Genomic DNA, 10,385 nt, shown 5'->3' on the forward strand with positions numbered 1-10,385 from the left:
ACCTTAAACATGATTCAGTCTTTCTATAAAATTCAAGTAAACAAAAACATTGAAAATATACAGTAGGCTATATTTTATAGTGTTTCTGTTTTGGGCTTTGGCAATCTGACCATCTGCAATATTCCTCACACTGTCACACACTCACTACTGTACATTTGTTGATACTTTAAACTTCTACTCCACTTGTACCTCAGTGGAAAATACTTTTTACTCCACTACAATTATTTGACAACTTTTAGTTGCTGATTGATTGATTGATTGATTGAATACTTATAGGACCATTACTACTATGAAAGTGCAGTCTAAGTTGCGATAAGAACAGATGGCAGCAATTCTCTCTAATAGAAAGCGGGCGGCTGATGGTGGATTGGTTATGGGAGAAGGACAATTAAGGGAAAGGGCTCGATTAAAAGAAAACAAACGTTTCAAATGCTGTGCACACACACACACACACACACACACACACACACACACACACACACACAAAATAAAATAAAACCAAAACAAATATGAAAGGTTTAAACTTGCACTGTGAATAAAAAACGGTGTGCATGCATACACATGTGTGCTTGCGTGCATTGTTGGTGATACATAATAAATCATGTGACGATACAAAACATTACATTATCCAAATATCCAGTGCTACATAATTACTTTGCCAACGCTCTGCACAACCCATACAGCATGCTACTGAGGGACTGAGGTAAGATCCATTCCTCGTGGAATCACACATGAATGAATGCACATGTGCACGCATGCATTCATTCACACATTGTTTGATTAAAACTCCTTATTGATTATCATCATTTCACGTTCATTGTGTAACTTTGTAACTTGGTGTTGGTTCTCCATAATGGACATTCGTGTGAGGGTTGTGTAACTTTGGACAGATATTGTGTGGTCACCTCTAGCTTCCCTTTGTAGGGGGGGGGGGGGGGGTGGTTGCACAACCTGTGTTTGAGAGTTTAGGTTTTGTACTTCCTTAATGCCATCTATGAAGGCATTGTGCCAAAACCAGCCACAGGCTGACATGGTGATACCTTTGCTAAGCTATAGTTATGGTTATATAACGTAGTTACTATTTATTTGTACTCATGGCCAAGCCAGACATGAAAAAGAAGGTGAGAAAGAGAGATGGAGACACAGAATCAGATATTTATGCAGAGCCAGACATGAAAAAGAAGGTGAGAAAGAGAGATGGAGACAGAGGACAGAGGGTAGATTGGGAGGAGAGAGTGGTGGACATCTACCAGAGTTTTGTCCCCGGAACACAGGAGGACATGACGGACAACACAGCAGGAAAACAGGCTCAGGGTGAGTTTGATAAAGTTGTGAATCCTTGTCAAGGTCCCTTTTCTCTTTTTAACGTGTAAAAATACTACAACTGTCCTTAATTAAAGAAAAGATTATTCAGATTTCATACAGAATTTCTTGCAGCACAAACTGCAATAATATAATAAGTGCACATTCTTATGGCCTGGCTCTATAAGGCCATAACAAAAAGGTTGAGAGCCCATGGCAGACCAGACATTAGTAAACATTTATAGGCTGAGTGGAGTCCATCTTTATTCTTCACAACACACACAGGGCACGCACGGCACGCACGCACGCACCACGCGATGACCTCATGGGACGGGCGCACGGCGTGAAGCGTCGGTTCTTCTGATTGGTCCGAGAGCGGAGCGGCTCGAGCGGCTGCAGTAGCGGCCGTAGACCGCAGAGGGGTGCCATTGTTCCTCCTATAGGCTCCTTTCTGCCAGACACAGGCACGGGGCTGGGCTAACAGTTGTTTGAGAGGTTTCAACTTTCAAGGTTTCAATCTGATCTCAGGTCAGAATGGGTTAAAGAAGACAAGTTGTTTGAGAGGTTTCAAGCCAGCATCTAATCGTCTAAAAAATAAATCACACCCGTGTGAAGTGAGGGTCGCTCTTATCAATCAGACATCCTCATGGCGGCCAATCACAATTTGCGTCCTCACTTTTTTTGTACTTTGCTCAGCCAATCAAAGCATTGCTATATGGGGTGATCAGCCAATCACAAGCCAATGTTTGTGTTCACCCAAACCTGGAAAGCTGGGCATAGGATCGCTAGCACCCCTCAAAGACTGTCTCAGAGTTTTCAGTAAGATGCTTTGTCTGCTGAATTGTATGTGTTAATGTATAATGATGACGTACAGAACCAGATTTTATTGTATATTAGTGAAGTAGATGATGCACATAACCAGATTTAAGTACAATACTGTACATGTACTTATAGTTACTGTCCACAGCTGTATTTAATACCTTAAACATGATTCAGTCTTTCTATAAAATTCAAGTAAACAAAAACATTGAAAATATACAGTAGGCTATATTTTATAGTGTTTCTGTTTTGGGCTTTGGCAATCTGACCATCTGCAATATTCCTCACACTGTCACACACTCACTACTGTACATTTGTTGATACTTTAAACTTCTACTCCACTTGTACCTCAGTGGAAAATACTTTTTACTCCACTACAATTATTTGACAACTTTTAGTTGCTGATTGATTGATTGATTGATTGAATACTTATAGGACCATTACTACTATGAAAGTGCAGTCTAAGTTGCGATAAGAACAGATGGCAGCAATTCTCTCTAATAGAAAGCGGGCGGCTGATGGTGGATTGGTTATGGGAGAAGGACAATTAAGGGAAAGGGCTCGATTAAAAGAAAACAAACGTTTCAAATGCTGTGCACACACACACACACACACACACACACACACACACACACACACACACACACACACACACACACAAAATAAAATAAAACCAAAACAAATATGAAAGGTTTAAACTTGCACTGTGAATAAAAAACGGTGTGCATGCATACACATGTGTGCTTGCGTGCATTGTTGGTGATACATAATAAATCATGTGACGATACAAAACATTACATTATCCAAATATCCAGTGCTACATAATTACTTTGCCAACGCTCTGCACAACCCATACAGCATGCTACTGAGGGACTGAGGTAAGATCCATTCCTCGTGGAATCACACATGAATGAATGCACATGTGCACGCATGCATTCATTCACACATTGTTTGATTAAAACTCCTTATTGATTATCATCATTTCACGTTCATTGTGTAACTTTGTAACTTGGTGTTGGTTCTCCATAATGGACATTCGTGTGAGGGTTGTGTAACTTTGGACAGATATTGTGTGGTCACCTCTAGCTTCCCTTTGTAGGGGGGGGGGGGGGGGGTGGTTGCACAACCTGTGTTTGAGAGTTTAGGTTTTGTACTTCCTTAATGCCATCTATGAAGGCATTGTGCCAAAACCAGCCACAGGCTGACATGGTGATACCTTTGCTAAGCTAGTTATGGTTATATAACGTAGTTACTATTTATTTGTACTCATGGCCAAGCCAGACATGAAAAAGAAGGTGAGAAAGAGAGATGGAGACACAGAATCAGATATTTATGCAGAGCCAGACATGAAAAAGAAGGTGAGAAAGAGAGATGGAGACAGAGGACAGAGGGTAGATTGGGAGGAGAGAGTGGTGGACATCTACCAGAGTTTTGTCCCCGGAACACAGGAGGACATGACGGACAACACAGCAGGAAAACAGGCTCAGGGTGAGTTTGATAAAGTTGTGAATCCTTGTCAAGGTCCCTTTTCTCTTTTTAACGTGTAAAAATACTACAACTGTCCTTAATTAAAGAAAAGATTATTCAGATTTCATACAGAATTTCTTGCAGCACAAACTGCAATAATATAATAAGTGCACATTCTTATGGCCTGGCTCTATAAGGCCATAACAAAAAGGTTGAGAGCCCATGGCAGACCAGACCGGAGGTAACTAAAAAGTGTTTTATTAACAAACAAATGAATTAAATCTGATGGCATGCTGCCCAAAACGCAGCCTGTGAAAGAATGGAGAGAGAGCATAGTGGAAGCATGGTCTGGATGAGGAAGACACCGGCCAGCCAGGCCAGGTGTCTCCCTTCCTCCCATTGCCTCTGGCTCCATCCTCCTCCAATCCAGCACAATAGAGCACCGAAGTCTGACGTCAATATCGGTAGAGGGCGCAAATTCACAGGTTCATGTACTTTTTATTTGCATTATAAATGTATAATCCCCATAGGGGGATTTTAGATCACCTATAAGAACTGTGTTTGAAAAATAAACATGTCATCCCGGCCGCTTCACTCATATGGATATGAAGAATCAACTGACTGAGAGAAAATGCTAATGTTACTGCTACTGAATTAGTTACATTACAAACGATAAACGATACAGAGACAAACGATACAGAGACACCTCCCTGACAATAACGCAGAGACAGCTTGTTTATTTTTGGACCACAACGCTTATAGTAGACGATATTAAGATCACCCCATGTTATTCTCCATAGAGAAATTACTTCCGCGAACCAGGGGAATCGAAGGGATGAGCGAGTTACGTCAGGACTTCGGTGCTCTATGGAATAATATCCTTCACTATAATTCCTTTGATGTTTTAGAGATATGTTGTTCAGTTCTAGCCAGGCCGGGGTTCACAGACTACAGTCTTGTTTTTTCTCTTTCTATCTCTCTATATCAGTCACTGCAAACCTAGTAGCCGTTTCAGGACAGCGCTCTAAAACAGAGAGGAGGCCTCTCGGAGTGGTTGCTGGGTGTCTGGGGATGCTGTGTCTTATACTGATGGGTGTGATCATAGGCCTGGGCGTGAGCTGTGAGTATTGCATGGAATTTCCTAGCTGTGACAACTATTAAGGCCTTGTTTAAAAAGCAGATGTCTTGCACACATCCAGTTCCTCGTTGGTGCTGGACAAAGGTAGATGCATACAGGAAACAACTATTAAGGCCACCACAGCTTTAACCCAAAATGTTGATTTTTTTTTTGTAATCAAATTCATCGTTTCTTTTTGTATTACTGCATTGCATGATATGCATCTGAAAAGTATGCACAAAGTAGTGACAATGCACATTAAAAAAAAAAGTTGAGATTTCCTTCTCAAATAAAGTGTTCCACCACAGATGCTTGACCTCATCATGAACAGTAGCGATAACTGTCTTTATCATCCATTTCTGTCCTTCGCAGATCGTTCACCCAGCAGTAACATCATGGCCAACGACACCCTGGTACATGATCATAACACGCTGAAGTCCAACTACCAAACTCTGAGCTTGGAGAATACCAACCTGACGCAGGAGAAGGACCGGCTTCAAAGTGAAGTAAACCAGCTGAATAGACAGATAACAGGTGAGAGAAGATACAAAATAACTTAAATAATATCATTTGGGAGACCCAGCCTGCAACAGCCCTGCTAACCGGGCTCAGCCATTGACATAGGCTGCGCGTTGGTCTGGTGAGTGGGAGCCCCCCCCCCCACCCCCCCCCCCCCCCCCCCCCCGGGTTCAATCCACGCTTCCGCGTAATGCTACATAGGCCTACCACAAAATTTTAATATTTAATTAACTAAGTACAAATACGTACAAATACCAGAAAAGTTTACTGGAGTAAATGTGTGGAGTAGAAAACACCATTGATATAATAGATGAATAGTTTTGCCTCCACTCCACTACATCTCTGACTACTATTATTATTACAACTATGTGTTAGAATTCATTATCAATTTATCAGTACATTGAAAATCCATCAGTAAATCTCCTGTTTGATGTTTTTAGACAAGTTGTGCTGTCCCAGTAGATGGGAGAAGTTTGGATGCAGCTGTTACTACAGAACTACTGACTACGAACTACTAACCTGGCAGGGAGGTAGAGATTACTGTCGGAGTCTAAGAGCTGATCTGGTGGTCATTAACAGTAGAGAAGAACAGGTTAGTTGTGTCCGTGTGTGTGTGTGTGTGTGTGTGTTTGTGTGTTTGTGTGTGTGTGTGTGTGTGTGTGTGTGTGTGTGTGTGTGTGTGTGTGTGTGTGTTTGTGTGAGCGTGAGTGTGTGAGCGTGTCCACTGTCCAGGTGTCCATCATCCAGATACGACTCAAGGAAAAAGGGTGCTATTTTTCCTTTATTTCATTATAATTAGACGATGGGTTCTCAGATTGTCCACATAGTTGCATGTGATAATTCCATGATTATAGTGAAGAAGTGAATGTATTGGATACAATTAATGATGATTCATTCATGTACAAATAATCAGGTATTCATCAATGGATTGAGTGGTGGTTATTATTCATGGATTGGTCTGACCAGGACTGGGGGCAGATGGACGTGGGTGGATGGAACACCACTGACAACACAGTGAGACATTTGACATGTTTTTATATTGTAATTCTATCAAAGTCACTGTATGTGAGTGACTGAGTGCATGTGGTTCAATACATTGTTGTTTATTGTGCAGGTACTGGGCCAGTGGATATCCCGATGACGATGGAGACCGGGACTGTGCAGTGTACGGGTCCCAAGGAACATGGTATAATGACTTAAGTTCATCTCCAAAATACTCAATCTGCGAGAAGTGATTGTTTTCACTTCATTGATCAAACTGCAGCTCCGTGTTTCTGCTACAGTAGTATTAGTAGTGAAGATCATATAAACCCAAACACTTAAATGAGAATTCCATACTAGAAGGCTTTCTTACCTTTATTTGTAGTTGTTGCGTCCCCACCAAAGAGGTCCAGGTGTTATTTTGTGCAAAAGCGCATTATTGGCTATTTCCCCTACCATAAGCCCTCAATGAATTGCATTGAATTGGATGAGGCTATGGGGTGTTATGCCAATTCGCTTAATTCCATCGCTCAAAAATCAATATCTTTGTATATATCCTCTCTTCATAATGTAAATAATATCCCAAGCGGCACACTTTACTACTTATTTCGATAGAACTAAAAACCCAACCCCCATTGAGGGCTTATGGTAGGGGAAATAGCCAATAATGCACTTTTGCACAAATAACACCTGGACCTCTTTGTCCAGGTGTAGTAGTAACAACTACAAATAAAGGTAAGAAAGCCTTGTAGCATGGAATTCTCCTTTAAGTACAAACAGTGGTGGAAAAATTACTTTCTACTTAAGTATCAATACTGCAGAATTCAAATACTCTGTTGCACGTAAAAGACCGGAATTCAAACTGCAGTACAAAAGTACAAAAGTTCTGGCATTAAGATTTACTTAAAGTACCAAAAGTAAAAGTACTCATTATGTAGAATGTCTATCATTTCAAGTTTTCGAATTTCTAAAAGTATTTTGAAAATAGCAGATCTACAAGCTCTCAATGCGTCAGACTCACAGTAATGTTAGCTAGTAGATCAAATGATCGAAATGTATATTGGGCTGAAGTTACTTGTTACTGTAATAATAATAAAAATGTACAAAGTAACTAGTAACTAAAGTATAAAAAAAAATGTAGTGGAGTAAAAGTACAATATTAGGATCTGAGACGTAGTGGAGTAGAAATACTTATAGTATTTGAATTGGAAATACTTAGTAAAGTACAAATACAGCAAAATTGTGAAAGTCACAATTACTTTAGACCACTGAGTACAAACTGTTGTAGCCATAACCACTTTAACGCATTAACACCAGGAAAGCAGGTGTCATTTTAGATTAAAGCGTTCAAAAATAGAAGATATTCAAGCCGTCACAGCGCGTCACTCGGTGCCATGCACGCTGACGCTACGCGAGCTTGTACATCTGCTATACAACTACAAGTGAGCCTCTCACAGGTGTGCCTCTTTCTTCTTTTTTTTTTTTTTTTTTTTTTTTTTTGCGGCTTACGCCTTTTATTGATTTTTGAAGGGACAGACAGTAGGCTGACAGGAAACGGGAGAGAGATGGGGGGATGACATGCAGTAAAGGCCGTGTCGGGTCCGGGAGTCGAACCCGCGGCACACTGCGACTGGATTACCAGTCCGGTGCCCAGACCGTTGCGCTACGGCCTGGGCCGGTGTGCCTCTTTCTTATGTTATAGTATAGTTTGTTGAAAGGAAGGGATGTCCACACAACTGTACGGACAACCCTTCCTTTTCATTGTACGTATATTTCTTGTTCAGCACCTGTAGAATTTATGGAGATGTGCGTGCTTCCTGTTGGCTCCCATCTATAGTATAGTTTGTTGCATTAGTTTTGATGCAGTAAGTGCTTTTTTGTAATTATTTTATTGGTATTTTTCAATTTGCTGTCATCTGCGGCTCGGGCACCTTTGCTCTGGAACTCCCTGGCCTTGGCCCTTAGATTAGCAGAATCAGTGCCTTCTTTTAAAATGCTTTTAAAAACACATCTGTATGCCAAGTGTTTTTCCTAATATTGTTTTTAATTTGTTTTATTGACCTGTTATTTTCTTCATGTTTTATTGTCTCTGATGTTTTGATGCTTTGTTTTATAACCTGTCTGTAAAGCACGTTGTAACTATGTTTGGAAAGGTGCTATACAAATAAAATTCATTCATTCATTCATTAATCTGTGGACGGTAGCCCCCAGGGGATCCTGACCCACAGGTTGGGAACAACTTTAACTACTTGAGTCCCTATAAAATAACCGCTCTAAGCTCAGAGAGCGTGTTCTGAGTTTGTACATATGCTATTTTTGATCTTTTTGAACATTTTTTTATATTTCTGGAGTAATGTGTTTAGTGTATGAATATTCATGAATATGTTTAAAATGTATGAATATTCACGAATAATGTTGTTCAGATGTTCAGCCAGAACGGCATGGCCAAGATAAGCAGAGCAGGTTGAAAGATCTTAAAGGGATAGTTCACCCCCAAAAATATCTCTTTATTTAGGGCAGGGATTTTTATTGATTCATTTAGAATTTTTTAATTATAGAAAAAAAAAAAACGCAAATGTACACATTTTAATTGCGCACCACAATGTACATTCCACTGTTCTGAAGTATTGTGCAGTTTGTAAGTATTGTTTTTTTAATACAGAAGGTCCTTTATAGGCTACCTATCCTGAATATATTCCTATAATTGTTGCTACAAAATTGCACTGATCTGTTCAGTACCACCTTGATAAAACAATAAACTATATTTTGTTGCTTAAGCTTATGTATTTATTCACTATTTATTGATTGACTCGTATTTCCTTAAATTTTGTACATTGCTTTAACCCATTTTTGGCGGGAACCCCTTTTGGTGGTAGCACTATGTTATACTTTAGCATTTGAAAAATAACAGATCTACAAGCTCATAGTGAGCCACAGAGTGAAAAATCGACTGAAGAACGACTGACAAAATCTGATCTCTATGGGCTAACCCCCTCTCAGTACAGTAGGCCTAGACGGATCTGTCCAATATTTAATATTCCATCCTAATTGGCTAACATTGCGGCTTTCAAAGTTTGTAGGATTGGCCCTTTTTGAACGAAAAGCCTCAAATCATCAATCAAAACATTGGCCTATTATAGCGCCACCAGGAGGCCACAACCTGACCTGCCCTGGTGGAGAGCTGTGCCCCGAGGGGCACTTTATGTAGTTTGAATACTAAAATGATACATTAATTAGTACTTTTGTAATGGTCTTGCTCTGACCTGCCATAATGTAAGCAGACCATCCTTCTGGTCTACTGCACGATATCGTCTGTCGGGCACAACTGATGCAGATTTAATCTTTTAATCAGCTTTAATTGAATCCATAAATGAATGCCCCATTTCAGTAGTCTGGCTAATAACCCAGACTCAAATCACACTGGCAATTTTCTTTTTGCCAACGGCTGATTCGGTCTGGCTTATTAGCCAGGCTACCATTTCAGTGGTTCTCAACGTTTGTTTATTTCTTTGCTTTAGGCCTATATCCACTTTTCCTGAGTTCTGGATCAAAGTAAGTACCCCCTTTACCTCATGAGATGAGATGACTACATGTTGAACAGTGGTTCCCAAAGTCCAGGGGTCCTTGGGGGAGTTACAGGGGGTCCCCAGCTAAATTATACTTGGAACCAAATGGACCCTGATGGGCCTGTAGACTAATGCATGTCAAACTGAGGGGTGCTTGAAATTAAACTGGTTGAGAATCACTGCTAGAGCTGTAACCGTCTTATGGGGGTCCACTGGCATATCTTTTCAAATGGGGGTCTGCAGGCTAATTAGAGACAGCTGCACCATGTAATAATCAAGTGCTGATACATTTTACCATTGAACTAATAGAGCCTGCATGGGCTGCTTGCTCAGGGGAGAAATATAATCTTGATGAACGTCAGGTCAACGTTAGTGTCAGATACTGCGTCTGCAGTCTAGGTGAGACATATGACCTTTGACACGATGTGAACGTCTCAATAGAAGAGCAGGGAGGCAACATTCATACGACCTCCCTAATTTTACAAGTTATATCAACATACTCTGCCAATACAACTTGGCAGAGTTATTATTTATTAATGCCGTTTTAAGTGGATACACTCATGAGGGCTCAGTTAATGAATGACTATAGGGATGTCACGGTGGGCTGCGTGGGC

Source organism: Protomyctophum parallelum, assembly GCF_964188405.1.
Source record: "Protomyctophum parallelum genome assembly, chromosome: 9".
Lineage (NCBI taxonomy): Eukaryota > Metazoa > Chordata > Actinopteri > Myctophiformes > Myctophidae > Protomyctophum > Protomyctophum parallelum.